The sequence below is a fragment of the Malaclemys terrapin genome, chromosome 11, assembly GCF_027887155.1.
Source record: "Malaclemys terrapin pileata isolate rMalTer1 chromosome 11, rMalTer1.hap1, whole genome shotgun sequence".
Lineage (NCBI taxonomy): Eukaryota > Metazoa > Chordata > Testudines > Emydidae > Malaclemys > Malaclemys terrapin.
The window spans coordinates 10,802,384-10,827,890 of record NC_071515.1 but is presented as its reverse complement, the minus strand read 5'-3'; the positions used below and the strand labels follow the sequence as shown (position 1 = coordinate 10,827,890).

Sequence of the window (25,507 nt, the reverse complement as noted above, 5' to 3'; positions counted from 1 at the left end):
GTTTGTGAAATCTAATCCCGACTTATCATTCATGCACTTTATCACTTCACTGGAGATTTCCTTTCCGGTTGTGCGACCCGTCATGGAGCACATGCCAGCAAGTTCTTCAGTAATTTCAAAGTTTTTATCAATACCTCAATAAAAATAAGAAGTTGGGCGGTGTCTTTTAAATCAGTGCTTTCATCCATAGCTAGGGAGTAAAAGCAGAATTCACTGACTCTCTGCTTTAACTGATCACTTAAATTGGTAGAAATGTCAGCTATTCTTCTCCGTACAGTCATGCGTGATAGACTGACATTCTCAAATATTCCCCTCTTTTCTGGACATAACTCAGATACAGCAATCAACATACACTTTTTTAATAACTCGCCTTCTGTGAAGCATTTCCCAGCAGCAGCAATTTCCTTAGAAATTTTAAAGCTTACTTTAGTAACTGTATCGTTCTCAGTGCTCACTTTCTTGAAAATTTGCTGTTCTTTACTAAGGTTTTTCGCTAAACTGGCTACTTTAATTATTTTTTCATTTGGGCTCAATTTGGTGAGATTGGGATGCTTAGTTTCAAAGTGCCACCGAACACTGTATTCTTTCAGAACGACTAACGTTTCGCGACACACGAGGCACAGTATTTTGTCTTTGGAAATAGTACATAAGTATTTATTCGTCCATTCAATGTTGAAAACTCTGTGCTCTGATTCTATTTTTCTCTTTTTCTTTTCACTCATGGTATCCATTATGAAGCTCAAGATTTTGTTGAATAAATTCACACACAAGGGAAACACTCACAGTCACACACAAAGAGAAGAGATATCTCACAGCGCATGGCACACTAACAAGGCACTGACGGCATGTGGAAGCCTGTAGGTCCAGGGGTCACTATATTACTGCACACAGCAGTCAATCAATGCAGTTGTAGATAACTCTCTGCATTATGCATTTTTGTATAACTTTTATATGACTTTGTATTGAACCTTGGTACTATGTTATAGCGGGCTCCTAAGATAGTATAATTAAGGTAAAAGAAAAATTTCCTCTGTGCAAATTTTTGAAGCAGAGTTCAAATTTGTGTGCCATGAGGCAAATGCGCCGAAGTGAGTAAAATGCTTATATATTTAAAAAGTTTTAATTTGCAATTTGTGTCAATTTATATGGGTTTTCAGATAGAGACATCATAAGTAAAAAAAGAAAAAACAAAAGTTTGTGTTTTTAAATTGAAAATTTTCCTAAAAAATATCAATAAATGATTATCAGCCAAGAATAAGATATGTAATTACAAATGCATTTTAATTTCTTTATTGGTCGAAATGTCAAAGACTGCTAAACTAACCTTACTGTTTTTCCCTGCGATCTTTTTCATTTGCCCATTCAATATATATAAACTCTGTCCAAATCTATCAGTCCTCAATCCAGCTGGTAACTCTTAATACACATCAGCACCCCACATAGAACCCCCCACTCGCTAGTTTCCCAATACACACAGATTTCTCCTCCCTCCCTCCCAGTGCCCTTCCCCACAGCCCCACCACCACAACTAAACAATGCCCCACACAGACCCCCAATGCCCTGACACACACAGATCTTTGAGTGGGAGTTCCATTGGAGGAGAAGGTACCTGTATTTGCATCTGTCTTTGTATTGCTTGTATGTGTAGAGGCCTGTAGGGGCAGCGTGCTGGGCGGGCAGCTGAGCCCTCATTGGGGGTGGAGCTTGGCTGAGGAGAGGGCCTATAAAAGCAGCCACCCAGCCAGGCAGTGGCAACAGCTGCGAGCAGCGGCACAGGAGGCAGCGAACAGGGCTGCTAACGGGAGTTTGAGTGGGAGTTCCATTGGAGGAGGTGGAAGGGGAGGCAGGAGGGCATGGTGCCCTGTGTGCTGTGTTTCCCCCGGTGCAGAGGGCACAGCTGAGCAGGCGGGCCCAGGCAACAGCAGCCATGAGCCAAGCCGCAGGTGACAATGCAGATGATTGCATGCGGCAGCTGAGGTATGTACATGGTCCTAGCAGATACATGAACAGAGGTATGTGTGCATGAAATGCCGCCTAATAGAACTGCTGGAAGAAAAGATCTGAGGCTTGGAGATGCAGGTAGATACCCTGATAGAGTTTAGAAGGGGGTTCGAGCACCCGATGGAGCAAAGGCAAGTGGGGGCTGAAGGGGAATGCTCAGGGGTACAGGTGGTAGCAGGGGCTAAGACCTGTGAGGGGGGAATGTCGGGGGGAGAACAAGGGCAGTGGAAGCATGTGACTGTGAGAAGCAGGCAAAGGAAAAGGAGGGCCAGTGAAGGAGAAATAGAGCTCAGGAACAGGTTTGGGTGTTTGGAGAACGAGGAAGGAGTGCAGCAGGTGGTAACTGAAGGGGGCAGGGTGAGGAAAAAGAGACGAGCAGCTAGTCCCATAGAAAGAGGGGAGGAGTTGATGGAGACAGCACCAATTCTGGGTCCCGGGAGGATACAGGATGACGTAAGGGGGACTATAAGGGAAAATAGGAATGGACAAGGGTTGCAACTAGAGGGAACAGGGGATAGATTAGTAGATCGCACTGCCACCAGGCAAAGGCAAGTGTTTGTGATTGGGGACTCCTTACTGAGGAGGTTGGACAGGCCTGTAACCAGGGCGGACCCAGAGAACAGAAGGGTGTGCTGTCTCCCGGACGCTAAGATACGGGATGTGGACTTGTGGCTGAAAAGGATCCTGTTTATATTTATAATGGAGATATCCCATCTCCTAGAACTGGAAGGGACCTTGAAAGGTCATCGAGTCCAGCCCCCTGCCTTCACTAGCAGGACCAAGTACTGATTTTGCCCCAGATCCCTAAGTGGCCCCCTCAAGGATTGAACTTACAACCCTGGGTTTAGCAGGCCAATGCTCAAACCACTGAGCTATCCCTCCCCCCTAAAAGGAGCAGGTAAGAAACCCTTGATCATCCTTCACGTAGGAACAAATGATACGGCTAGGTTCTCGCTAGAGTAATCAAGGGAGATTATGCCAGGCTGGGGAAGACGCTTAAGGAATTCGAGGCTCAGATCATCTTCAGTGGGATTCTGCCTGTTCCTAGAGAAGGGCAGTAAAAGGGTGAAAGGATTGTGATGACAAATAGTTGGCTAAGGGAGTGGTGCTATAAAGAGGGCTTTGGGATGTATGGACACTGGGAGGCTTTCGGGGACAGAAAACTGTTCTCACGGGACAGACTTCACCTGAGTAGGGAAGGAAATAGACTTCTGGGAGGGAGGCTGGCTCATCTCATCAAAAGAGCTTTAAACTAGGAATTTGGGGGAGACGGTTGGGAGATGTCCAGTTAATCTCCACACCAGATTATAACATTGAGAGGGAGAACAATGAGATAAGAACAGATACAGCCAAGGGGAAGAGATTGGACATAAGGAGGGGGGGGGGTGGATACCAGACTAATGGGTCATACTAGCAGTACGGTGTCCATATCAAATGGGAGAACGAATGTGAGAGAGGCCAAAAGGCATAAATTAAGATGTTTATACACCAATGCGAGAAGCCTAGGTAACAAAATGGAGGAATTGGAGCTCCTGGTCCGAGAAATGAAACCGGATATCGTAGGAATAACTGAAACGTGGTGGAACAGTAGTCATGACTGGAGTACAGGTATGGAAGGGTATGTGCTGTTTAGGAAAGACTGGATCAAAGGTAAAGGTGGGGGAGTAGCATTGTATGTCAATAATGAGGTAAACTGTAAAGAAATAATAAGCGATGGAATGGATAAGACGGAGTCTGTCTGGGCGTTACTCACATTGGGTAAAAGAACTACTAGAGCCTCCCCTGGGATAGTGCTTGGGGTGTGCTATAGACCGCCGGGATCTAGCCTGGATACGGACAGAGAGCTCATTAATGTTTTTAGGGAAGTAAATACTAATAGGAACTGTGTAATCATGGGAGACTTTAACTTCCCAGATATAGATTGGGGAACAAATGCTAGTAACAATAATAGGGCTCAGATTTTCCTAGACGTAATAGCTGATGAATTCCTTCATCAAGTAGTTGCTGAACCGAAAAGGGGGGATGCCATTTTAGATTTGGTGCTGGTGAGTAGTGAGGACCTCGTTGAGGAAATGGTTGTAGGGGACAACCTTGGCTCAAGTGATCATGAGCTAATTCAGTTTGAACTAAATGGAAAGATTAACAGAATTAAATCGGAGACTAAGGTTTACGATTTCAAAAGGGCTAACTTTAATAAATTAAGGAGACTGGTTAGGGAAGTGGATTGGACTAACATATTTAGGATCTAAAGGTGGAAGGCGCCTGGGATTATTTCAAGTTGAAGTTGCAGGAGCTGTCAGAGGCATGTATCCCAAGAAAGAGAAAACGGTTCATAGGCAGGAGATTTAGACCGAGCTGGATGAGCAAGCATCTCAGAGGGGTCATTAAGAAAAAACAGGAAGTGTACAGGGAATGGAAGAGGGGGGGATCAGCAAAGAAACCTACCTTATTGAGGTCAGAGCATGTAGAGATGGAGTGAGAAAAGCAAAAATCCGAGTAGAGTTGGACCTTGCGAGGGGAATTAAAACCAATAGTAAGAGCTTTTATAGCCATATAAATAGGAAGAAAACAAAGAAAGAAGAAGTGGAACCGCTTAAGACTGTAGATGGAGTGGAGATTAAGGATAATCTAGGCATGGCACAATATCTAAATGAATATTTTGCATCGGTATTTAATGAGGCTAATGAAAGGCTGAGGAATAGTAGAAGCGAGACGGATGGGAATAAAGGAGTGGGGATTGACATTACTGTATCCGAGGTAGAAGCCAAACTCGAACAGCTTAACGGGACTAAATCGGGCGGACCGGATGATCTTCATCCGAGAATACTAAAAGAACTGGCGTGGGAAATTGCAAGCCCGTTAGCGATAATTTTTAATGAATCCATAAACTCGGGGGTGGTACCGTTTGACTGGAGAATAGCTAATGTGGTTCCTATTTTCAAGAAGGGGAAAAAAAGTGACCCGGGTAACTACAGGCCTGTTAGTCTAACATCTGTAATATGCAAGTTCTTGGAAAAAATTTTGAAGGAGAAAGTAGTTAAGGACCTTGAGGTCAATGCCAATTGGGACAAATTACAACACGGTTTTACGAAAGGTAGATCGTGCCAAACCAACCTGATCTCCTTCTTTGAGAAAGTAACAGATTTTTTAGATAAAGGAAATGCAGTGGATCTAATATACCTCGATTTCAGTAAAGCGTTTGATACGGTACCGCATGAGGAATTATTGGTTAAATTGGAAAAGATGGGGATCGATATGAAAATCCAGAGGTGGATAAGGAATTGGTTAAAGGGGAGACTGCAGCGGGTCGTACTAAAAGGTGAACTGTCAGGTTGGAGGGAGGTTACCAGTGGAGTTCCTCAAGGTTCGGTTTTGGGTCCAATTTTATTTAATCTATTCATTACTGACCTCGGAACCAAATGTAGGAGTGGGCTGATAAAGTTTGCGGATGACACAAAGTTGGGAGGTATTGCCAATTCGGAAAAGGATCGGAATATCCTGCAGGGAGATTTGGATGACCTTGTAAACTGGAGTAATAGTAATAAGATGAAATTTAATAGTGAGAAGTGTAAGGTTATGCATTTAGGGATAACTAACAAGAATTTTAGTTATAAGCTGGGGACGCATCAGTTGGATGTAACGGAAGAGGAGAAGGACCTCGGAGTCCTGGTTGATCGCAGGATGATTATGAGTCGGCAATGTGACGTGGCCATGAAAAAAGCTAATGCTGTCTTGGGATGCATTAGGCGAGGTATTTCTAGTAGAGATAAGGAGGTGCTGGTTTCGTTATACAAGGCACTGGTGAGACCTCATTTGGAGTACCTGTGTGCAGTTCTGGTCTCCCATGTTTAAAAAGGACGAAATCAAACTGGAACGGGTACAAAGAAGGGCCACTAGGATGATCCGAGGAATGGAAAATCTGTCGTATGAAAGGAGACTCGAGGAGCTCGGTTTGTTTACCTTAACCAAAAGAAGGCTGAGGGAGGATATGATTGCTCTCTTTAAATATATCAGAGGGATAAATACCAGGGAGGGAGAGGAATTATTTCAGCTCAGTACTAATGTGGACACTAGAACCAATGGATATAAACTGGCCGTCGGGAAGTTTAGGCTTGAAATTAGACGACGGTTTCTAACCATCAGAGGGGTGAAGTTTTGGAACAGCCTTCCAAGGGAAACAGTGGGGGCGAAAGACCTCTCTGGCTTTAAGATTAAGCTTGATAAGTTTATGGAGGGGATGGTTTGATGGGATACAGTGATTTTAGTCAATAGGTCAATAACAATGGTCAATGATGGGATATTAAAAGTTACTACAGAGAACTTTTCCAGGAGGACTGGCTAGAGAATCTTGCCCGCATGCCATATTTGGGGTCAGGAAGGAATTTTCCTCCAGGGTAGATTGGCAGAGGCCCTGGAGGTTTTTCGCCTTCCTCCGCAGCATGGGGCAGGGGTCGCTTGCTGGAGGATTCTCAGCAACTTGAAGTCTTTAAATAATGATTTGGGGAGTTCAACAGCTAAGTCAAGGGAGAGAATTCTTCCAGCAGTGGGTGGGTCAGGTTTTGTGGCCCACATCATGTGGGAGGTCAGACTAGATGATCATAATGGTCCCTTCTGACCTTAGAGTCTATGAGTCTATGAGATCTCCCTCACTGCCCAGCACCCCCCAACAGGCCCCCACTGCCTAGCACCCCAAAACACACAAACCTCCCCCACTGCCCAGCGCCCTCCACACCCTCACAGCCCAGCACCCCCCGCACACCTCCCAGACACTCACTCCACCACACCCTTCCCCCTTCCCTGGCCGCACTCACCAGCCCTGCTGGGAGGTCTCTGGCTCCTAGGGTGAGAGCGGCAACGGGAGTCTCCAGTAGTGAGCGGGAGCTGGTTCGCGGGAACCGGTTGTTAAATTTAGAAGCCCTTTTAGAACCAGTTGTCCTGCGCGGGACCGGTTCTAAAAGGGCTTCTAAATTTAACAACCGGTAAGTTGAAGTGACCAGGACCGTAGCTGGGGGGAGCAGAGGGAGCGGCTGCTCCCCCTGAGCACATTATCCAAAAGTGGCGCCTTAGGAGCCGACCCCATGGGTGCTCCAGCTCTCCGCCCCGCTCCCCAGCCCCAGCTCACCTCCGCTCCGCCTCCGCCTCTGAACACTCCGCCCCGCTTCTCCCCCTCCCCCCCCGCTTCCCGCGAATCAGCTGTTCGCGCGGGAAGCCTGGGAGAGCAGAGAAGCAAGCGGCGGCTTCGCGCTCAAGCCCAGGGAGGCGGAGACGGAGCAGAGGTGAGCTGGGGTGGGGGGAGCCGTCCACGCCACAGCAGGTAACCCGGGGGGAGGGGCGCCCAGGGGAACCGCTCCCAGCCCCAGCTCACCTCCGCTCGGCCTCCCTGGGCCTGAGTGCGAAGCCGCCGCTTGCTTCTCAGCCCTCCCAGGCTTCCTGCGCGAACAGCTGATTCGCGGGAAGCGGGGGGGCTGCAAGCTCAGACTGACGCGGTGCTCCAGGCACTGCGCGGTGGCAGTGTGGCCCGGCTCCAGCCCAGCGGCGCGGCTGTAGCACCGCCAGCCACCTCCAGGCAGCGCGGTAAGGGAACAGGGAGGGGGTATTGGATAGAGGGCAGGCGAGTTCAGGGGGGTGGTGGAGGGGTGGATAGGCGTCGGGGCGGTCAGATGGCAGGGAACAGGGGGATTGAATGGGGGCAAGGGTCCCGGGGGGCAGTCAGGAAGGAGCAAGGGTTGGATGGGGTGGTGGGAGGCAGTCAGGGGCAGGGGTTCCAAGGGTGGTCAGGGGACAGGGAGAAGGGGTGTTTGGATGGGGAATCAGGAGAGGAGTTGGATGGGGCGGTGGAGGGAAGTCAGGGGACAGGGAAGGGGGTGGATGGGGCAGAGGTCCTGGGGTGGGCATCAAGGAACGCGGGGGGTTGGATGGGGCAGGAGTCCCGGGGGGGGGCTAAAAAGCACTCAGGACGGGGGCAGTGGCTGAGCCCTGTGTCCTGCTGGGGGGGGGGGGGGGGCGAGCGCTCCGTGCCCGTGTCCCGCTTGGGGCAGTGAGGAGGGGCAGCAACACATGCGGGCTCCATGTCCCGCTTGGGGCTGGGGGGGGGTGTGGGTGGAGGCGCGGCGGCGCGCGAGGGTGGGGCGGGGGGGGGGGGGCCGGCAGCGCGCGAGGGCTCCATGCCCATGTCCCGCATTGCTGGCTCCTGTCGGCGGGCAGGCATGCCACCAGGAGCTGCCCCAGGAAGCACCGCCACGCCAGCCTCGGGACTTTGTGTGCGTGGGGTTTAGAATCCCCCCGCGGGCCGCACAGTGAGCCCCCACGCGCTGCATGCGGCCCGCGGGCCGTATGTTGTGCAGGCCTGGTCTTGTGGCATACTTGCGACATGTCTGAAAAGCATAAGACGCCGTCTGCGGACAATGGCCCCAGTAGTCTGTAGACCGGAGCGACCATAAACATCTGCTTTACAAATGAAGTCATTCCACTCTATGCCCAATATACAACGTTGGCATTTTATGTGGAAAGCCTCCAGCTTTGCCCACTCTGAGTGGCGCAGTCCCAATGTTTCGCAACCGTACAGCAGTACAGAGAGGATACAGCTTGATTAGATCCTGAACTTGGTTGTCGTGCCGAGATGATGTTGATTCCGTATTCATTGTAAACGACCCATGGCAGCGGCTGCAATGCCACACTCAGGCACCTAAATAAATGGCCTGACCTTTCTCAAATGCTGACTACCAAGAACTTCTCACTCGAATCTGCCGAAGCCGTGGCTGTTCAGCTCCTCTGAAAATCAATCCACTCGTCTAGATGCCTGAATATGAATGTTAGTGCCAGACTCTGGACAGTGACATAGGAAGACATTGGCCTGAGCCTATGCATGGACTCTCATTCTACAATCCAGCCCCTCAACAGATACATCCCAGCTTCTGACTGAACCATTCAGCTACAATGGGGAGGCCTAGATGCTGTAAGTGAATTAACATGTAATGATAGATAGAGAGATAGATAGATAGTATAAGCTATTCTTTCTACCATCTGCCATACGGATTTGCTCTGTAGAGCTTGCTGTCCCTGTTACTCATGGGTATTTATGTTGCAGAGCCCCACATGAGAGAGGGAAGGATTTCAGGCCCAAGGCCCAAGTGGGGCAGGAAGAAGCACACGCTCACCTCAGTTGCCTTCTTTGCTGAGGTAAGTTTTGTTGACTTGTTGAACTGAGATTGCAGAGCGTTGCTCAGTCCCATATTCTCACAACTGGCAGTGCCCCGTATGTATGTCTGGGGCACCTTGCATCCTCATTTCTTGACCTGTAAGTGGGGTGGCCTGGGGTTTATGTAAAAGGCAGGGATTGTGTTGAAACCATAATCATCCAGATACTTCTGAGGAAATCCCTCTGGAACAGTGGAAATAGCGCAGCATTCGGCCATCAGTCCCTCGGTAATTTCCCAGATTGTGACTGCGTTTGATTTCCCGTGAGACGTCTTGAAAACTGCTCTCTTTGTTGAGAGGCTGAAACTCTGAAAGTTCGCCCTGGAGAATGTAAGCATTGACAGGAGAGCCGTTGTGTTGATTCCCTAGGGCGCACTGTCCAGCACGCCGGCAGACAGACCCAGATCAGAAGGCCTGGACTTGGTACGTGAACGTAAGTAATATCCTTAGGTAAGTGCAGTGAGGAAGCAGAGGTCCCAGGGTGTGGGTCAAGGAGATGGCAATGGGGACGCAGAGGCCCTGTCATCTTCCAAAAAAGTAAGGCAGAAACTAGTCATGTAAGCCACTCATCACAGGGTGGTGCTGATGCTCTGCCTCCCCTACATTTTTCTCCTCTTAGGTCCCTTTGCAGCGAATCAGATTATGTCCAGTCTCTGTGCCCATTGATGCAGTCTGAGTAGCAGGAGCCCTTCAGCCCCACGGTGACATGGGCTGTTATGTGTTTGAATGATTAATCCTTAATCCTTCCTCTTCCTATTCCAGGCCAGAAGGGCTGAGGTGCTGTTTCCCGAGGAGCTGTTCCAGGACTAGCGAGGTAAGCACAGACACGGGCCGTGCACTACAGCTCTAGGTACACCCAGGAGCGCCGCCAGCGTTTTTGCCCCCCTAGGTGGCGGAAGGTCCCGCCCCCGAAATACGGACGACAACGGGGGCAGCCGAAGATCCGGCCGCCGCGGTCGCCGCCCCCCAAATGTTAGCGCCCAAGGCAACCGCCTAGGTTGCCTAATGGGTTGTGCCGGGCCTGGGTACACCCCTGTAACCCTAGAGGGGCAGGAAACGTGGTCCTTTCAGGTGGAAACGATGGTCGTTTTAATATGAGTGTCGAGTGTTTAGATGCAAGCTGGATGGCTAGAAACAGAGTTTGGAAGATCAATATATAGCTGAAGATCATTGCTTTTATTGTGTTTTTTTCCCCCTCTCATAGGAGCCTTTCCAAGCGTCACAGAAGCACGGGCCAGAGTTAACATGGCATCGAGTTGTTTGTTGCATAATAAAGCTGCTGCTGATTTCCAAGTGTGTGCGGCCAACTTTCCTCACTGCGCACTAGGCTGCGTGTAGCCATGTGACTGAGATGTCGGCCTTCTCTTTTCTGGGCACTGCACCTTTAATAGTAGAGGAAACTTGCTGGCTGCCAGCATCCTGGCTAGGGTTCCCAGGTGTCCGGTTTTCGACCAGAACACCCGCTCGAAAAGGGACCCTGGCGGCTCCGGTCAGCACTGCTGCCTGGGCTGTCAAAAGTCCGGTTGGCGTGGGGCTGGCAGGCTCCCTACCTGGCTCCGCGCATCTCCCCGCAAGCAGCGACATGTCCCTCGGCTCCTAGATGGAGGGACGGCCGCAGCCCCATGCACAGCCCCCACCCCGAGCGCTGGCTCCGCATCTCCCATTGCCTGGGTGGAGACAGCGTGCAGAGCTGCCTGACTGCGCCTCTGCCTAGGAGCCAAGGGACATGTCGCCCTTTCCCTGGAACCGGCTGAGGTAAACACCACCCGGACCCCGCACTCCAAAACCCCTCCTGCACCCCAACCCCCTGACCCAGCTCTGAGCCCCCTCCTGCACCCAAGCTTGGGGATTGGTCCTGCTTTGAGCAGGGGGTTGTACTAGATGACCTCCTGAGGTCTCTTCCAACCCTGATATTCTATGACTCTATGATTCCCTCCCAGAGTCTGCACCCCCCCAACACCCCAACACCCTACCCCAGCCCTGAGCCTCCCCTGCACCCCAAGCCCCTCATCCCCAGCCCCACCCCAGAGCCGGCACCCCTAGCCGGAGCCCTAACCTCCTCCCGCACCCCAACCCCCTGCCCCAGCCTGGATCCACCTCCCACACCCGGAACCCCTCATTTCTGGCCCCAGTCCAGAACCTGCACCCCCACCCCAAAGCCCATGTCCCCTCCCACACCCCAACCCTCTGCCTCAGCCCAGACCCCTCCCACACTCCGAACCTCTCATCCCTGGCCCCACCCCAGAGCCCACACCCCCAGCCAAAGCCCTCACCCCCTCCCACTCCCCAACCACCTGCCCCAGCCCGGTGAAAATGAAGGAGTGGAGTGAGGGTGGGGGAGAGCGAGCAACAAAGGGCGGGGGGAATGGAGTGAGCGGGGGTGGGGCCTCGGAGACGGGGCGGGGCAGGGCCTCGGTGATGGGGTGGCAATGGAAGGGGCCTTGGAGAAGGGTTAGTGCAGGGGTGTTCAGTTTTGTGTGATTAGAAAGTCAGCAGCCCTAACGCTGACTTTCGGGGGCAGGGGGCAAAGCCGGGGGGGCTTGCTGTAGTCTGATCAATGGCTGGAGTTCCAAGTGGTGCCTGTTAGCTCACAGTGGAGCAAGTTCAGCCTTTCCTTTCGAAAACTCAGCCGGGCATTTTGAAGGAGAATCTCAGCTTTCTTCTTCCTTTCTTTCAAGTGAGTCGCTCTAGATTTTATGGCTGTGGGTAAATACTTGAAAATGTGAACTCCAAAGGCTCAAAAATCAGAGAGCAAATTATTTATTGATTTATTAACCTCATGATTTGGGGGGACATGACATGATTTTTGAACATGGGGTGTTGGCCCTCCTGCCTCTGCGTCTAACCCTTGGCAGGGGGAAAGGTACTTCCTCCTCATGGGTTGCCAATTTAGGTTGGACGTATTCCTGAAGGTTTCATAACATGACATAATCCTTAATTAAAGATTAATCTTGAATTCATGGAGACACCAAGCCAATCCTGGAGGCTTGGCAACCCTACCTGCAGCACAAGCCGCCTTCTCTCAAGAAGAAACACCTACAAGCGACGTCCCCCAGCTCTGCCCACTCTGTTTTCTTGCTCCATTTTATCATTCTGTCTTCATCACAAATCACCCTTTCCCCTGCCCTGTGGGTCATTCTATCTGTTCCTCTTCCTTACGTGTCTCTCTCCCTCCATCTTTGTTCCTCGTTCTCTGGTCCCACCTGTTTCCTCCCTCCCTTGTTCTCTACCTCATCTGCTTTGCCCACCCTTGATTCATCTCCTACCTAGAAATTTAGCCAGGAGAGTGGGGGTAACCCCCCAATTCTGGCAAAAAGTGGTGTGGGATCTTCAGCAACAACCCCTGATTGGGATCTCAGTTTTACGGCTCCTCCGGCAGGTGGTCCAGCAGCAGAGCGCCCCCTACCCCCACTGGCTCAGTATTGACACAAAGGACCTCCAGCTCCTGCATTGCAAGCAGTGCAGGCTGGAAGATTCATAGTTGGCCAGGGGGAAATCAGACCAAATCTGAGTGACATTTGATGAGGAGGTAAACAATCATGAGTTAAAAGGTCTTGCAAAAACAAATCCTCAGGTGCCCGCAGATGCTCCTACACATTGGCATTCTCTGACATCATGGCCTGCTCCTGTTCCTCCTCCTGGTCGTGTGTAGATAAAAGCCTGAAACACTTGGAGAGCTTTAATTTTCTCTGCCCCATGCAGAGGTAACAGGATAAATGATCCACACCTCTGCTTACTTCTCTGTGGGGAAAACACACCTGTTCTGTATTGCTCGAGCCACAGGGTGACTCATGGGAATGCAAACATTCTCACTGACCTCCCGAGAGCCACATCAAACACAGAGCCATGGCAGGAAACATACCTACCAGACTGTAGGTCACGGCAAGTTTGGCTCTGGACTGTATTTCACCTGCAAACTGTTAATAATACAGGCAGCTCCAGAGGGAGTGCCACCAAAACACCCCCGGTTCAGCTTTGTGTTGACAAGAGCAGCTAAGGACATGGACAATAACAGACCCAGAACTAGGTTCTTGACACCACTGATTCCCTAGGGCATAGGTTTCTGGCCCTATGCCCAGTGCAATTCAAATCTGTTGTTGTTATTATTTATTTGGATTTCAGTAGGACCTAACGGCCCCAGTCCATTGTGCCAGGTGCTGTATATGTGCTTGTTATTTATATTACCAAACGATTTAGGCGCCCCAGTCATGGACTAGGCCCCATTGTCCCAGGTGCTGCACAAACACAACACAAAAGACAATCCCTGCCATGAAGAGCTGACAATCTATCAATGGGATCAATCTTCACACTGTGCACAGTCTCTTCACAAGCGCACAGTCAACCTGTGGAACTCCTTGCCAGAGGATGTTGTGAAGGCCAAAACTATAACAGGGTTCAAAAAAGAACTAGATAAATTCATGGAGGATTAGGGTTGCCACCCGGCCAGTCCACGTTCCGGCTTGTGTGTCCAGGTGCCATTTGACAAGACCTGATATCTGGGTTTTTTGGATCTGGAGTGGAAGAGGTGGATCAGAGGGTGTGGTCTGGGAGAGAGGTTTATCGCACGGTGACACTAACACTTTTGACTGGCTGGCCAGGAAGTACCACCCCCTCATACCTGAGGACTTCCTGAAACAATCAGAAACACAGATGGACTGGGGCTGCAATTGATCTCCAACAGTCCCACCTCTGGGACCCACTTCCGGGATTCACAGCATGGCAGTCAGCACGTCACAGAGCGCATGTGGGTGTCCAGCGCCATGGGGCTGGAATTCCACTCTTGCCCATCATAAATGCCAGCGGCCACGCTGCCGCTGGAGGGATTAGGAGCATTAGATCCCAGGCTGTGATTAGGTCGCTGATGTTCCTTTGTACAGACTAACACCTTTCACCTGGGATTCGGGGCAGGACTGCTAAGGGCGCAGCCGCAGAATGTGCCTGGTCCAGTGAAGCTGCATGCAGAAAAGAGCATCTGAGTGGCAAGGAATGGCTTAACTGGGCAGGGTAAGGACGCGACAGGTGAAGCCTCTGGTATGGCACTCGAGGTGTATATGTTCCGTATGCGGCTCCTCCAATACATTACGTAAAGAAGAACCCCACGGACTAGACAGTGCCATATAGGCACAACCCTGCACAGGGCAAATCCACTGCCCATAGGAGTATGAGGCCCAAAGCTTGCAGAGCTCCCCAGCCTGGGCCCACGGCTGTGCCCCACAGGAGGGTGCAGGGTGCCCTCCCCTCTGCTGCTCACCAGCTGTGTCTCTCCACTCCAGTCCTTTCACCACGGTGGCCAGTGTCCACAAGGCTACTAGCCGGGAGGAGACCCTGCACCCTCCAGCAGGTCTGTTTCAGGACGGCATCAATGTGCATTAGGTACCTTAGTTCCCACCAGCGGGGTCTACACGGGCTGGCTAGAGTGTGACGTGCGAGTGCTGCACAACTCATACCCCCCATAGAGCGGACTGCGGCGCCGTGTAGAATCTCATGGGGTGGGGGTGGGGATAGGAGTCAAGGGATGGGAAACAGGGGGGGATGAATAGGTGTGGGGTCCCAGGGGGCCTGTCAGGGGGCGGGAGTGTGGATAGGGGGCGGGGCAGTCAGGGGACTGGAAGCAGGGGGGTTGGATGGGTGGAGAGTTCTGAGGGGGGCAGTCAGGGGGTGGGAAGTGGGAGGGGGTGGATAGGGGGCGGGGGCCAGGCTGTTTGGGGAGGCACAGCCTTCCCTACCCAGTCCTCCATATCATTTTGTAACCCCGATGTGGCCCTCGGGCCCAAAAGTTTGCCCACCCCTGGTGTAGCAGAACATCGTGGTGTGGTTATTAGTCAGCACATGGCAACGCCCTCTCTCCTTCCCTCGCATCACTGGTACCCCATGTCCCAGCACCCAGGGGTCACAAGAGCCGAGGGACGACCGACAGAGGGGGCTCAGCGCCTGCATTCGATCAGTGACCGGACAAAGGAAGGAACTGCCGAGCCCAGGCAGAGGTGGGACGCAGACAGTAGAGAAAGGGGAGGATGTCATGCAGCCAGGGCTCCTGAGGACTTGTTCCCTCTGCTTCCCCTGCCCCAGAGCTCAGCACCATCTGCACCATGCGTCCAACGTGCATCCACCAGCATCAATGGGAATCTGGCCTTCTCCCAAGCTGGCTAACATTTCAGCTCCTCCCTTACACGCAGACCAGAGACAAATAAACACAGCTTGGGCTAACCATGCCCTGGCCTTGCAACAGCTGGTCAGCTCCTACTTAAAGGCTGGCTAAAGACATACTCTTGCCAAATAATCCATTTCACTGGATCCCATAAGTATTTAATGATGGTATTTTATTACAAATCACCTGGCGGGGCTGGCCCAAGGAGGCACTACAGGAATTCACAGGGCCTCATAATGCATTAACCAATGAGACGAATTACAGCATATTAAAGTCCATTTACAAATACAGCAGCAATGTCTATTATTACGTAACAAGCCCCTAATAAGCAGCGCCAGGTCAATCCTGGGGCTGGCAAACCCTGGATCTGGATTTTGCATTTGGCCGGGAGGTTCCAGCTGCAAACAGCAGCCCCATCGCTGGAGCAGGAGATTAGGCCTCAGTTTGCCCCTGACTCTGCTCCCATTGCCAAGGAAGGGAACCGAGCTGGCCCATAAGTTGTAAGCATGTGCAGGGCTCCCAAGCCGCCCTTATGCTTAAGGTCCTCTCTGATCAATGCACTCACAGGGAGACAGACCCATCCACAGCAAGTGTCACTAATTATACTAGTGAATGCCCCTGCCCCGCCTGTTTGCTGAGGTGACACATCACACCTTTTACAAAGCGAGACCCAGGCACAAAGAGACACTTGCCGCAGGTCAGAGACAGGGCATGGCCATGGCACCCAGGAGCACTATGGTAGGAACAGACCTTCTCCACATCGCCGTCACGGAGCTTAAACCAGGGTCAACGTCCTTTGTTTGTCTCGACTCAGCTGCCTTTAGAAGCACGTGTCCCACCCTGCCAAGGAACTGCCCCGCAGCAGCGCCGGTCAGATGGGCTCAGCTGAGCCCCCTTGGCGGTCTACGGCACTCAAGAGATGAAGGAGCGAAGCAGGAGGGGAGCAGTAGGGGGTTGCCAGGGGAGATGATCCACTCCAGGAAGTTTCACACCATCTGCATAATGAAGAGGCTGGAGAAGCCCTGGCCCAGGGGCTCCTATTCTAGTTTGGTAGCAATATTATTGCTTCCTGCGGGCTGCTGGCTTGCACCGATCCTGCAGGGAGTGAGCATTTGCCACAGTACCAGCTAACCCCTAATCTCTTTTGAAAAGCTCCATGTAAAAGGTCACTTCTCCCTGGCCAGCCTTCAGAGATGGGCAGAAGAGACCTTGGTTTAACATCTCATCGGAAGCATGCCATCTCTAAGGGCTTGTCTACATGGGGAAACTTACTGGTATAATCATACTCTACAGTTATACCCGTGAGCCATTTTTAAACGACTCGCGCTGGTGAAAGGGGTCATACGGCCCCTTCTGTAGATGGACGTTTGCTGCCCACAATAGAGGTAGCAGTAGAGCAACAATCCTTACACCATCCACCTGTAACCCCAGAACCAACTCGGCCCCGGACCTGCCCTGGCTGGGAGAGGGGCAACCCAAACCCAGTCCCGGCTCAGACCTGCCGCGGCCAGGTGGGGGCACCTATCCCACGGCCCCAGCCCCGGAGCTGCGGCGGGGAGAGGAGCCTCTCCCCACAGCCCAGGTGCTGCAGTGGGGAGAGAGAGCTGGGGGGAGTTCTCTCTCCGCGCCGTAGCCCCGGAGCACCCTTCTGCACCCAAAACCCCTCATCCCCGGTCCCACCCCAGAGTCCATACCCCCAGAGCCCCACATGGAGCCTCCATCTCCTGCACCCAAACCTCTGCCCCAGCCCTGAGCCCCTCATCCCTGGCCCCACCTCAGAGCCCGCACCCCCAACCCACAGCCCTCACGCCCCAGCATCCCAACCCTCTGCCCCAGCCCGTAGCCCCCTCCTACACTCCAAACCCCTCGGCCCCACCCCCACCAGATAAATTTTGTTATGTGCACCTATATGAAGATGATGTGTCACACATCACCTCCATATTGGTGCACGTAACAAAATTCATTCCGCACATGGGTGGGAAAAATGAGAGGGAACGCTGGCCCTGTGTATAGAACCAATTTGGAGTTTGTGCCTGGCTCATAACAGACCGAGGTTGGTACTCGAGCTCTTAAGATACCGCAGGACAGCTTGACACAGAGGCCACAGGCTCAAGCCCTGCTGCTGCTCACATGCTCGGGGTATCACGTGATAAGTGGTGGCCCTTACAGGAAGCTCGGCTGGGCAGAGCTCTCAGCTCAGGATGAGCGTCCCCAGAAGGGGAGGTCTCTTAGCTCAAAGCCAGAGGCAATGTCAGAATTCTCTGTGGTCCAGCCGCTAGAGAGAGAGCCACACTCAGTGGTTTGAGCATTACCCCCCCTAAACCCAGGGTTGTGAGTTCAATCCTTGAGGGGGGCCACTTAGGGATCGGGGGCAAAAATCAGCACTTGGTCCTGCTAGTGAAGGCAGGGGGCTAGACTCAATGACCTTTTGAGGTCCCTTCCAGCTCTGTGAGATAGGTATATCTCCATATATTATTATATTACTAAGCAAGCATGAACTGATGACATACTCATGTGCCCCAGCCACACCCTAGAGGAACCACCAATCTCCCCACTGGGGGAAACAGGACCAAGTTAGCCCCTGACTTCTTGGGGTGGTTGTTGTGGCCTAGACCAAGGCCAAGTTTATTTCATAGCTGGCTGAGTAAGGCATCAGATGGTAACAACCATCAGCCAACTCCCAACACAGGCTGGGTTTGAACTGCTGCCCTAGAGCCGGGAGGAGCTGCAATTCACGACCAATCCCACAAGCTAACGAGTTCCCAGCTACACCTCTCTGAAAGGACAACAAGGCTGTGTAGTGACAACAGGGCTGGTCCACCTGAGCTTCCTGCCCGGGCCAGACACTGGCTTCTGCAGCTCTCCCAACAAAGGAAAGGATAATTGTCCCTATTATTCAGGGTCCTGCCTGGGGGCGGAGTTGAATACCTGCCCATGTCTCTCATGAATGCAGCAATTGTTCTGTCAGAGGGTAAACTGATATCTTGGGATGTCAACGGCTTAGTCACCTGCTAAGGAGCTGTATCTATACACTTGTCAGGCCTATTGTTGCAATCCCCTTTCTAATGCCTCAGTCAAAGTGAGGCCTGGTCTACACTACAGGGGTAGGTCACCGTAAGCTTCCTTGCGTCCACCGAGCTGTGGAAGTGTCTTCACTTAAATTCGGCTCCCGTTGATGTAAAGTGCCTCCCTACACCGATTTAGTAATGTCACCTCCCCGAGTGGTGTAGAGTCATGGTCAATGTCATTAGGTCGACACAGTGTCAGCGTAGAGCTGCCTAGGAAGGAGTACTGCGGAAAGGGATCTGGGCGTCATAGTGGATCACAAGCTGAGTCAACAGTGTAGCACTGTTGCAAAAAAAGCAAACATCATTCTGGGATGTATTAGCAGAAGTGTTGTAAGCAAGACATGAGAAGTAATTATTCCGCTCTGATTAGGCCTCAACTGGAGTATTGTGTCCAGTTCTGAGCACCACATTTCAGGAAGGATGTGGACAAATTGGAAAGAGTCCAGAGAAGAGGAACAAAAATTATTAAAGGTCTAGAAAACATGACGGAAGATTGGAAAAATTGGGTTTGTTTAATCTGGAAAAGAGAAGACTGAAGCAATGGGCTTAAATTGCAGAAACGGCAGTTTAGGTTGGATATTAGGAAAAACTTCCTAACTGTCAGGGTGGTTAAGCAAATTGCCTAGTGAGGCTGTGGAATCTCCATCATTGGAGATTTTTAAGAGCAGGTTAGACAAACACCTGTCAGGAATGGTCTAGATAATTAGTCCTGCCACGAGTGCAGGGGATGGACTAGATGACCTCTCGAGGTCCCTTCCAGTTCTGTGATTCTTCAGGTCTTGGAAAAGTTTACAGGGAGAAATCATTAGCTGGCTGCAGGGTACAGGATAAAAACCCGATCGGATGTCCTGCTCTTCTTTGCATGGAACCATTTCAACTAAATGTTTGCTCGCTTCATCTTGAAAGCCCTTATTTCAGTGGATCTTGAATCTCCTACTTCATATGAACAGCCACAGTGGGCCAGACCAATGGTCTATCTAGCCCAGTGTCTTGCCTCTGACAGTGGCCAGTGCCAGGAATGAACAGAACAGGGCAATTATTGAGTGATCCATTCCCTGTTGTCCAGTCTCAGCTTCTGGCACTTGGACGTTTAGGGACATCCAGAACATGGGGTTGCATCCCTGATCATCTTGGCTAATAGCCATTGATGGGCCTATCCTCCAGGAACTTCTTTAATTCTTTTTTTAACCCAATTATACTTTTGTCCTTTACAATGTCCCCTGGAGGGAAGGAAAGGGGCTTTCAGAGGATGGATCTACGAGAGAGTTGTGGGTCCCACTTGACATAAGTAATAAAACATGGGGGAAGCCTTATTTCTTGGGAGACAGGATTAGGGAGGTAAATGAATCAGCAGGCTGGAAACAGAACATCTGGACTAGCTAAGATAAGGGGGACACCCAGGAAACCATTTATAATGGGCAAGATAATGGATAAGCTAAGCCTGGAACATAAGATGGGGTACAGAGTAAGTTGCGTATGCACAGTCTCGGGAGCCCATCCGCAGGCCCCTGGGGCTGCACGCACGTTCCCAACCCCACATCATATTTACCCTTATGCCCAGTTTAGGGGGCCAGAACAGAAAGGAGAGCCTGCTCCTAAGGTCCAGGCCTATGCCCATGGCAGTCACGGGGGTTGGCACTGAGGACAGTGGGGACGCAGGAAAGTCCCATGCCCAAGAGCAATCAGAATAAGTAGGACTCATGTCACTCAGCTGATCACTTATCACTGCTGAGCCGTGAGAGGAAGTGACCACCCCTCCCCTCCAGCCTCGGCACCTACTTAGAGCCCTGCGCGGGACTAGTATAGAGCACTGCAGCGGGATTAAACAAAGTCCCACGCAGGGCTCTGCGCCAGCCCTTCTCAGCCCAGTGCGACCTTCGCGCTTCACCTGGGAGTGGAGTATTGACTTCATGTTCGTACATAGCACCAGGGCCTGGCAACAAGGGAGGCAAGAGGTGAGAAGCCAGTTACGCAGTTTTATTGTACTCAGCCCTGCCCACAGCATCTCTGGTGCTCTGTGTGCCCCACCTGCTCACTGGCTCAGCCGACGATGGGCGGGGGGGCGGGGAGCGTATTTAAGGGACTCGTGGTCTGTTCTGTCAGCACATTTGAGCCGGATCGGCGAGAGCAGCCACAGGGAGCGGTGTCTGTGTAACCGTCTCGTGCTGGTATCGTAGGCAGTTTTGTTTCGTAGCTGTAGTCTGCTTGCTAGGCTTGAAATAGTATTGCTCCTTGCAACACTTTCCCCAGCCATGGTGTGAATGTGTGTGTCTCAGTGTGGGAGTCTGTGAGTGTGGGTGTGGGTGTGTGGGGGGGTATGTGTGAGGGTGCATGCACCTGATACAATTATATAATTTAAAGATTCAAACGAAGGCAGTACAAGTGCTAATTGTATTGGAAGTTTGGAAGTTGCTGTTTTTAGCAAAGGGCGGGGGTGGGGGGAATTTTTTTTTTTAATTTTGAGGCAAATAAAATAGTTTTGTTTGATTTTGGGGTGTTTTTTAATATGTAACCCTTCTGCCCCTCTAAGTTGGCAGCAACAAGGGCCGGGTTCTGTATCTAGGGGTTCCGCTTCAATAACGCAATGCAAAACCGGCTCGAGCCCCCACCCAGTGACCTGGGACAATTACATACCACCCCCTGGGTGCCTCTAAGAGGCAATACTTCCCCTCTCGCAAGCACGGAGTCTGAGTGTAACAAAAAATGTTTAATAACATGAGGTAAACGACATCAGCATTAAATTGGAAAAAACACCACAAACAGGATTCATAACACAAACCATGAGCAAAAAAACCCCACCCCAGCAAGTTGAGCTGTGTCCTTTCCCTTGGGTTCTTGAAACCAGCAACCCAAGGATCACCAAAGTCCCAAAAGTCCAACAACCCCCCAAAGTCTCTGTCCCTGGTCAGTGCAGCCCCAGAGTTCGGGGGGGGGGGCACACAGAGCTTTAAGGGGTACCTTACGTGATCCGAGGCTGACGGGGTTCCGCCGCAGCCTTCACCACGAGCTGCTCCACTCCACCAGCTGTCCCGTGAGCTACTCCCGCCGTCCCACGAACTGCTCTGGCAGCTGCTCCACTCTGCTCACGGACCTTTGAGCCGCTCAGCTCTGCTCCACTTCAGCCGTCCCTTGGGCTGCTCCCACAAGGCTCCACTCTGCTCGCTGCTCCTCCAGCCGCTCCGCTCACCAACCTGTGAGTTGCTCAGCTCCACTCCAACTGTCCCGCAAGGCTCTACTCTACTATCAGTTCTGCCAGCCACTTAGCACTATAGCTTCAGGCTCCCCCACTAGTTAACACAGCCTCAGTGATCTCAGTTGTTTTATGATTTCAGCTTATAGTACAGGAGCCCCAGTGCTAGTGCACCATTAGCCCAAAGTGAATTCAGTTCAGCAGTCTGTAACTAGACTTCTAATAGAATCAAAGTTAGCTCTGATATTCAACAGTGGAGAGAAAAGGTAGTGCAATTGGTGTTTCAGCCCCTCAGCGAGGGCCCATACCATCAGATACAAATATCTATCCCCATCCTCTTTCTCTATTCACTGGGTTTTGTAACCCATGCCCCTTGTCAAGCAAGTTCTACTTAGGTAATGGTGAAGGACTCACTCAGTCCTTCTGTCATACCAGAGGTTCACTGCCCTTGAGTCACAGAATCAGGGTAACAAAACTTTATTCTTCCTGCCCCAATAACAAAGAAACTGGGGATCCCACACCAGCCAAAGTAACCACTTTCAGTTGCTGTTGTTTCATGCCAGGCGAGTGGGTGTGCCTATGCAAACAAGATCAGCCCCTGGAGTTCTTTTCCACACTCGCCATAATTCACCACCAGATGTCAGGGTAGAGCTCATCCTGACTCTGCTTACAAATAAAAGCAAAGGAAATTGGGAAATGGGGGGCACCTAGATGCCATTCATGCACCCGAGGAGTTGGCGTTGCCCCCTTTGTGTCCCTAGCCTAGTGGTTAGGGTACCCACCTGGGAGACTTGCATTTGTTGTGGGTTTGCACCGGGTCTCTCCCGTCCCAGGTAGGGGCCGTAACCCAAAGACTACTGGGCATAAGGGGACACCAGCCTGCCTCACTTTTGTGAAAGGCATCTCGGTCGCCTTGTCAATGGAGATCAAAAAATCAAATGCTCTTGTTTTGCACATGTCTAAATGAACCGTATTGACATTTCCAAGATGTTTTTTTCATCCGGAACAATTAGTCAGAACTGACAAATTCACTAATGTTCCTGTCAACTGGAATCTGCATTTTTCAATGGAAAAACAATTTTGGCTAAAACATTTTGCCCAGCTCTAGGCCTGAGATCCATACATGCCACAGTACTGAAATCAAATGCACCTGCACGCACAGAGGGGCTTAAACGAAACAAAAAATGGTGGAACTTTGCCACTTTCCCTTTATTCCCACAGCTCATATGTTCGATCCCTTTCTCCCAGCCTTTGTCTGTCTAGTCTGTTTAGACCCTAAACTCTTTGGGGCATGGTCTCTTAGACTGGGACTGTGCAGTGCCTGGCACGGGCGGGGCACTCTTGGCTGGTGCCTGGGCACTGCTGAAATGCCAAATGACAATCATATCTCACCTATTCCATGTCTACAGCAGCAGAACCATTTCTGCCAGAGCCAGCCATGCAGTCAGATTTCTGAGATTAGATCAGAGGGGTGTTGGCATGACAGTGGCCCCGGGGCAGTGCCATGTATGTACCAACCAGTGCTCACGGCTGTGCACAAACCACAATCTATCCCAGAGCTGCTGGCTGTGGCGAGGCCGGTCTGGACACAGCAGGGCTGCTAGCTGCTGCGCTGCAAGGAGCCTGGGGCACATGCTGCAAACAGGCAATAGGAATGCCAGGCTGGCAGACTGTGGTGGGCATTGCGTGGCAGCAGTGCCAGGCTGCACGGGATTGGCAGCAGGGGCATTAACTGCATGAAGCCAAGAGGGTTGGACACACGGTGCTGCTCAGGTGGCTCCAGGCTGGTAGCTCAGAGCCAATGCCCCGTTCCAAAAGGCAGAGAAGTACACGGCCCTGCTCCTGGGCGTTCCCGCAGCCGCTGTGTGAGTGGGCATGGGACAGGGCAGCATGGGGCCCCACCCCATTACAGACAGGCACGTGCTGCCCGAGCTGCCCCAGGCCCTTTGGAGCCAATGGCAGTTTTGCTGCGGGGCTGTGGGTGCAGCTGGCCCTGTGGGTTTGCTGCTCCTGTTCCTTGCGCTGTGTATTCCAGCAGCCCCACGAGGCCCCAGCTGAGCTGAGTCCCTGGTGCTGGGCGCTGTACATGCACTGGGACAGGCCCTGCTCTGAAGAGCTGCTGCCCAAGGCAGACCAAGGTGGCAGGGGAAGTGCCCAAGGTCACCCAGCAGCTTGTGGCAGAGACAGGACGGGCGCCCAGGCTGCTGGCGCAGGGCACGTTTGTGCGGTGCCATCTCACGCTGGCCGCACCTCCCCTCGTCGTGCAGGTGGGGGTAGGGTGACTACCCATCCTGAACTGGGCGGGACAGTCCCGAAATGCAGAGGTCTAGTCCCGGTCCCGGGCTGAATGACTCCAGGACTGCATTTGTCCCGGATTCCCTGCAGCGCCGCTCCGTAGCTGCCTGAGGCTCAGGGGTGGTGCCATCCTCTTCCTGCGGGGAGAGAAGAAGGGGCTGAGGTGGGCGTTTGCCCCCCTCGCCATGAGGCCCTGCCCCTGCTCCTCCCCTTCCCCGGAAGCCCTGCCCCCTGCCCAGGAGCCGAGGAGCTGCCACCTGTCCTGGGCAGCATGCCCCCAGGGGTGGGCACACGGGCCGGGGGCTGCTCTTGTGCCCCTCGCCCAGGGCAGGTGGAGGGTCCAGGGCTCCTCACAGTGGCCCAGGCTTCCAAGGTGGCTCTTCCCACTGCCCACCTCTGGCTTCTGGCCTGAGCAGGGGGCAGGGCTTTGGGGACGAGGAGGAGCAGGGGCGGGGCCACAGAGGGGGCGGGGCTTCTGTATGTGTCCCGCTTTTGCCTTTTGAAAAGGTGATCACCCTAGGTGCAGGCTGCGGGCGGGGACCGTTCTGCCCCCCTGCTGCGGGTACTTTTCCGTGGTTTGCTGCGCTGGTGCAGAGAGCGGCTCCAGGGGCGGGAGGCAGGTGACTGGAGGGCGGGCGGGCGGGAGAAACCTTCTGACCAGGACGCTCCTTCCCTTGGAGGTGCTGACGGACCCGAAATGCGGAATGCGAACGCAGGTGAGATCCTGGCTCAGCACAGGCTGGCCTGCCGGGGGAGCCGGGACGGGCTGTTTCCGGCTGCTTTGCTTAAAGCTGGGGAACTCGAGGGCTGTTTCCTGGGCCGAAGGCTAAGGCCAGTTCCTCTGTTCTACGGGGACACAGACGGGTTTCAGGACTCTCTGTGTGGGGCCATGGCTAAAGCGGGGATCGGCTGGGAGCCAGACAGCGTGGCTGTCTCTGGGAGATTTGCCTGTGTAAGGACTGCAGCACCCAGCCCTCCAGTAGCGTGACGTGTGTACATATACGTGTGTAGTATTCATGGCCTGGTTTGAAAGTTACTCCACATGCTGGCCCCATTCTGCCTCCTCGCCTCCCCCAGCCTAGGGTTACCATACGTCGGGATTTTCCCGGACATGTCCGGCTTTTTGGTCCTCAAATCCCCGTCCGGGGGGAATTGCCAAAGAGCCAAACATGTCCAGGAAAATACCAGTCCCCTGCTTACCTTAGAGCGGCTCCGGCAGGCTGCGAGCTGCAGGCGGATTCCCCCGCAGTGGCGGCTGCTGCTGCTCCCCCTAGACACCTCAGCTCTGTGCAGCTGAAGAGCCGAGCTGCCCGAGCGCTACCGGCTTCACGGTTTGCTGGGGAGCCCCCAGACCTCCAGACCCTGCGCCCCCGGTTGGGCGCTACCCCAGCGCAGCCGGAGCCTGGGAGGGGAAGTGCCCGGCCAGGGGCACAGGGTCTGGAGGTCTGGGGGCTGCCCGGCAAACCGTGAAGCCGGTAGCGCTCGGGCAGCTCTTTCGCGTGGCTGGGAGGGAGGAGGGGGAATGCGGGGCGCTCAGGGGAGTGGGCGGAGTTGGGGTGGGGAAGAGGCGGAGTTGGGGCGGGCCGGGGGCGGGGAAGGGGTGGGGCC

At 52.7% G+C, this 25,507-nt stretch overlaps 1 long non-coding RNA gene across 1 annotated transcript; it reads left to right on the top strand.

The window, feature by feature from the left end:
* The first annotated feature begins 8,194 nt into the window (after positions 1-8,194).
* LOC128845551 (uncharacterized) lies at positions 8,195-10,491 on the top strand. Its single transcript, XR_008446671.1, has 5 exons — positions 8,195-8,956; positions 9,089-9,180; positions 9,568-9,631; positions 9,961-10,012; positions 10,403-10,491. It is a non-coding gene; the product is annotated as an uncharacterized LOC128845551 (long non-coding RNA).
* Positions 10,492-25,507: the final 15,016 nt, after the last annotated feature.